Below are 6,690 nucleotides of genomic sequence, written 5' to 3'. Positions count from 1 at the left end.
ATATATATAGGTTAAACCTATAACTCACCAACATTTTTGTTGACGTTTTAAGCATGTTTATTCTCAGGTGATTATTAAGAGCTTCCACTGTCGCATACTTAAATAAGGACAAGATTTGGAGTCCATGCTTGTATGATATTGTGTAAAAACTGCATTCAAGAAACTTATTTTGTTGTAACATATTTGTATTGTAAACCATTATGTAATGGTCGTGTGTAAACAGGATATTTTAGATTATCATTATTTGATAATCTACGTAAAGCTTTTTAAACCTTTATTGATGAAATAAAGGTTATGGTTTGTTTAAAAATGAATGCAGTCTTTGAAAAACGTCTCATATAGAGGTCAAAACCTCGCAACGAAATCAATTAATATGGAACGTTTTTAATCAATAAGAACGGGACATTTCATTTCGTGTAGGGGGTTTCTTCAAAAATCAACTTGTGATGGTGGTATGGTGGTGGTGATGGCCGACGGCCTAGAGAGGGAAAGGGGGAGGGGGTGTCGACTTCTAGGGGAAACAAATGAGGGTTCTTGTGTTTTAATTTTCCCTTTATAGTCTAGATTAGGGCCTAAAATTAGCATGTTAATGATCCACTAACCAAAACAAGTCCACTAAGGGGGTTTGGGCATGGGGTCGGCCGAATGGCCCTTCCATGGGTATCCTGGGCTCGTTTTGATAATTTACTTGTACGCGCGTGGTCCGTTTCGTGTGTCGTTAACCGTACCGGGTCTCCAGAACGTTAACTAGTCGTTGAAACGCAATCACCGAGTTTAATTCATTAAACTAATAATAAATTAAAAATAACTTTCTTTAAGTCAATAATTATTGAAAATAATTATTGTGTCGTTTTTCCTGAGTTCCGTAAACTGAAAAGTCTCTTAGGCGATAAACTTAATCGTAACGTTTCCTAGTTCTTTCGCAATCCGAAATAAGTCGTAAATTAATATATCATATTAATTCAAATATTCCTCTATTAAGTATGTATTTAATTCAATTAAATACACAAGTCCAAGTAATTACCGTTAAATACATAACGAAAACTTAACGATAGTAAACGGAAAAAGTCGGGTTGTTACAGGTTCCTTCTAGATATTCATTCCGGGTCTCGCGTAGGGTTGTACGTGTAGCAAGTAGTGATACGATATGTCTCGAGGTGACTCGCAAGTCTTTGGGTATGGCCGAGTATTAGTAGAAGACACTATGACCTCATTAAAGGGAATGCCTTCCCGATTTCTCCAATGTCTAGGAGTGGTAGGGAACTAGTACAAAAGTGTCGTTAGATCGTTGAGCAGTCGTGAAGAATGAAAGAGTTAAGTGACGGTCATGAAAGCGTACAGTGTATGTGTCAGCTGAACAATCTTCTAGATTGCGTGAAGAAATGTTTCGATCTCTGGAACGGTGGAACAGTAGTAACAGGTGGATTACACTATTAGTTCTTAGGGTTAGACGAGTGGGAAAGTAGTTCAGGAAAGCATCTGAACAGGGAAGGATAATTTCTCCAAGTCGGTATAGCGGATAGTAGACAGGTAGCAAGAGCGTAATCAGGCATAACAACTACAGCAGCCTAGATCATTACAGCAGCACGTAGCATGGCAATAGTAATAGTATCATACCGAGGTAACACGCTAAAGGCAGATAGTAGCATGCAGTAATATAACACAGTAGCATTCAATCGAAAGTAGGTAATGTCATGCAGTAGTGTAAACAAGTAGCAGCATACGATATATAGTAGTAAAAGCAAGCAGCAGTATGCAGTAAGTTCAGCGGAAACACGTAAACTAGCAAGTTGTAGATTAGTCCTATTAGTGAATCCTACTCGGGTCGGTCTTAGACTCACTAATGCAACCTAATTCTCTACAACCAATGCTCTGATACCAAATATGATGCCCCGTACTAAATCACATGTACGGACCATCAACAACAGGATCATTACAAGGTCAAACACTATATGCTGTTTCAAAAGAGTTTGCATTCATAATAAAAGTGATGTCCTAACCAACATCAAATGTTTAACAACCCAAAGTATGCTTCTACGAATAGTAAGCATAAGTAATAGTATGTGACCCATAGGTCGTTACAAATATATCGTTTCAAAAGTATCATGTTTGAATGCAAAATAACGTTTCATGCGGTGACATCTCTAATAAGCGCAGCGGGTGTCTACACAGCATGACTAGTACAGCGGAAGCAAGCAAACCTTAAGCACCTGAGAAAAACATGCTTAAAAACATCAACACGAATGTTGGTGAGCTATAGTTTAAGTATAACGGTAATGTAAGTAGGCCACGAGATTTCAGTGCTACAACGAGCATTTCAAAAGTAATCCAGATCCGTATGTTTAAGTATATGCTCAACCGTGGGCACTCGGTAACTAACTTAACGTTTAAAATACCCCCTGAAAGTACACTTGGCGAGTGCGTATGTTTACGAAGTATTAAACACTCGTTGACTGCTAGCACGACTAGCCCGAGTGGGGATGTCAAACCCTATGGATCCATATCTAAGATTCGCGTTCACCGGTTCATAAACCAATGATTAAACGTTACCGAGCTAAAGGGAATGTTTCTGCCGTTATATAACCCACACATATATAAAGTTTAAGTACTCGTGCCTGGTATGTAAAACATAAAATCCGCATGTATTCTCAGTTCCCAAAATAAGTTAAAGTAAAAAGGGAATGCTATAACTCACAATGATAAAGTAGCGGTTAAGTTGAGTCGGGTAAGGTGTGCAAGTAGTCGGTCCAAAAGTCCTCAACCTAAGTCAAATAGTACTAAGTCAGTAAATCGTCTCAAAAGGTTTATAAGTATGTAAATAAGGTCTTAAAGGTCGTCATCAATCATTATCAAACGAAAGGTATAAAGTATGTTTCGTTCAAGTAAAGAGTTTAAAACGAAGGCTGACATCGGTCAGTCGCCACGGCCTCTACACAAACCGAACAGAGGTGATACCAGTGGCCATGGCTCCGTATATGAGTTCTTTAGTTGTGGTAAAATTTACAAAATCAAACTCATCTTAGTTTGACCGTGGCGACGGTCGAAGTGCGAGTAGGTCAGAAATTTCAGCACAACGTTAAAAGGACATAGTGACGATCGAAGGGCCATACATCCTAAACCGTAACTCGGATGAAGACGAGTCTTAAACAAAAAATTATCTACTCGAAAAGAGTTATTTGAAAATAATAATCACAACAGCCCAGGTCTACTGGTCTGTTACATAAACAGCAAAACAGTAAGCAGAGAACAGGAAACAGAAAAATAGTGGGTTCCGGTGGGTTTGGTGCTTGATGTTCATCATGGTTCTCATCCTTGATGCCTATAGCTTCAAGTATACAACTCATTGATGTGTTTACATCATATTTACCAAGTTTTGACCGTCATAACCCAAGTGCAAGTCTAAGATGTGTAGCACAACACCATCAAGTGTTGTATGTAGTTTGATGAACCAAAGTTACATCAAGATCTTAGGTTTGACACTTACATTAAATATAAAAGTAATATTGAACTACAAACTTGAAAATAAACTAACTAATCAAGATCATAAGTTGTAGAACATAGTTCTTAGTTTGATCTTGAAGATCCAAGACTCAAAAGTCTAGATCTAAAGTTATTAAGTTAAACCTTAAGTAATAACACTTGTATCTTTACTTTAATGAAACCATAAGCTACAAAACTTAGGTTATCATCTTGTAAAGTGTATGTAAGCCTTAAAGCTCTTGTTTATGACAAAATAAGTAGACCATAAGCTATAGAACTTAGATCCATTACAAGTATATGAAGTTATAACTAAAGAGTTACACTTCTATGTTCTTGTACTTTTTAAAGTTAACCTTGAGTTCAAGAAAGTATGAGATCAAGACTAACTTGTAGTACTTGACCATTTAAACCAACAAACATGAAATTAAAGTGCAAGTAAATGAAGTAATAAACTAAATAAGCAAGTTAATAAGTCATGGTTGTTCATACTTTAAAGATTCAAACCAAATTTTGATCTATAAGAAAGTAAACTTTAAAGTTTACTAACATGAATTACAAGTATGATTTTAATCAACACATGAACCTTAAATCTTTTAAAACAAATGAGGTAGAATCATAAACTAGTAAGTTTATGTTCTTGAGTGTTCTTGTAAATACAAGATAAAAAGAGAATTAAACTATAGAGTTTGATCCATAATAACAAGTAAGTAAATAACAAATAACAACTATAAGAAATTAAACAACAAGGAACAAGTAAACAAAAAAAAATCAAATGATGATGATATATGTAACAAGAGTTACGGTTTTTGTAAAGGAAAAAGGGAAGACAAAAGTCTCAAGTTGCTTACACAAATTAGAGAGAAAAGAGAGGAAGTTTGAGAGAAAAAAATGCAAGTAAGATGGAGTGTGTGAAATGGGAGGATGTGAGTATGAAGTAATACAAAAAAAATGAATCAAGCACTCCTCTAAAGGCCTATGGCTGTTGGTTTCAACAAGCAAAATGGGGAAGGGATTAGTCCACTAGTTTAAGCATGTAAAAGCCTTTAAAGTTGGTTACAAGAGGGGTTTACATGGGAAAGGTGTAAGTAACTAGATTCCATGCAACTTAATCCATCTAGTTAAGTCTTAAGGTGATACTTGCAAGATATTAATGGGCTAATAAGTCCATTAAGGAAGTAGGGTGGGCTCTTAAGTCCATTAATCACAAGTCCAAGTCCAATTAAACACTAATCTAAATAAAAGCCCAAGTAATTAACTAGTAACCTTAGTTAATAAAAATGATTAATGAACCTTAATCATGAATGTAAATAATATTCTAAAAATATTATTCGTGTAATGTACGTGTGTCACAAAGACGTTTCGGGCAACATGTAAATGTAATAACATACATTCGTTTAATCACAATTATTAATAATAATAATTATTAATAAATAATGTTGGAAAATCCAGGGTCGTTACAAATTGTGTCAGAGAGCGTACTCCCTTCTTTCCTCTTTGGTAGTTATTTGCCAGAACACTCCAAATCGGTTTGGCACCACTATTTGTTTAAACAAATAGAATGTTGTGTTCCCTAGGTGTTGATAAAGGATAACCCATGTCTGCACATGTGTTAAACTTCTGCATTCTCACGTGGTCTTGTAAGGTCACTTGTCAGCCGCCGACGCGTGTCCTTTTCTGTTCAACTTTGTCTTCGACTTCTGTTGAATAGTACAATTGATGTAGACCACTCAGGAAACCACCATGCTTGTAATGGAGCATGGTTGTCTTGTGTTGTATGCTGATTACCAGGTATACTGGTTCTTCTCATGCTGAGTCACTTGATATTCTTGAATTACTGGGTACTCATCCTGTGCTGATTTGAAGAATACACTCTACCTTATGCTGGTTGACTAGTCAGCATACTAACCACTTGACATAGAAATATTTACTGTCTATACATAAACAAACATGTGCTGGCTGCACATAACATTTTAGTGCAAATAAATTCTATTTTGTCATAATTAAATCCTTAATTATTTTGGGGGACTCAACACTTCGATTACAGAATTTGGGGACGATGCACGTGCATCGCATGTGCCTTCTGGTAATTCTCTTATCAACTATCCACATGCCAGGCACACTTATTTCATTTTTACACATCACGTGCTTTGCACACCAGCAACTAACAAACCTTAACAATTATTTAACTATCACTAACAGAATCCGTAACAGATCCCCCCCCCCCCTCTTCAAATAATTCTTTCAAGAATTAGGGTTCCTCAGATTTAAAATTGGGGAAATCTACGAGCAATGTCATCGGCAAATTCCCACGTTGCATCCTTAGGACGCCCATCTGACCATTTGTAATAGCAAACAAACACCACCTGCATTACCCCTTTTTGCTAACTTTTGATCCAAAATTTGAATTAGTTAAGGCGTTATAACTAATGTATGGCTCATCATAGGTATAGAACATGCAACTATTGGATTTATCCTCTTGTGTAGCTTTAACTGTGAAATGTGGAACACAACATGTAAAATTGCATAACCCCATATAGATACATAGAGTTTTGTTATCATTATCTATGGTCTAGCTATTAACTATAGGCCTTTAATCAAAGACTCATCTAAACCATTTTGTGTATGCACATGAACAACAGAATGATCAATAACAATCCTTATAGACATGAGTAGTCATTAATTGCTTGAGATATAAATTCACCAGCATTATCAAGTCTCGCCCTTTTAATGGTGTAATCGTAAAAATGTGCTCTCAATTTAATAATTTGGGTAAGAAACCTTGCAAATGCCACATTTCGACTTGATAATAGACATGCATGACACCTTCCGCTAGATGCTTCTATTAGAACTATGAAATATCTAAATGGTCCACATGGTGTTGGTCCACATATATCACCTTGAATTATTTCAAGAAACATTGGTGATTCCTTTTCAATGTTAAGAGGTGATGGTATTGTTATCAATTTTTCAAGAGAGCATGATGTACATGGGATAAATGGATCATGTGGGATCTTGCTGTCCTTCATTGGATGTCTATATGTACATTCAAAAGCCCTTTTCATCATCGTTGATCCTGGATGTCCTAATCAGTTAGGCCATAAATTGAATACACCATGATTGGTATACATTTCATTAGCTACCATATGTGCTTCTGGTACATTTATATGTGTATAATGTAATCCAAAACTAAGTCTTGGTAGTTTTTCAATC

This window comes from Rutidosis leptorrhynchoides, chromosome 2, assembly GCF_046630445.1.
Source record: "Rutidosis leptorrhynchoides isolate AG116_Rl617_1_P2 chromosome 2, CSIRO_AGI_Rlap_v1, whole genome shotgun sequence".
NCBI classification, from domain to species: domain Eukaryota; kingdom Viridiplantae; phylum Streptophyta; class Magnoliopsida; order Asterales; family Asteraceae; genus Rutidosis; species Rutidosis leptorrhynchoides.
Note: the sequence above shows the minus strand (reverse complement) of the source record.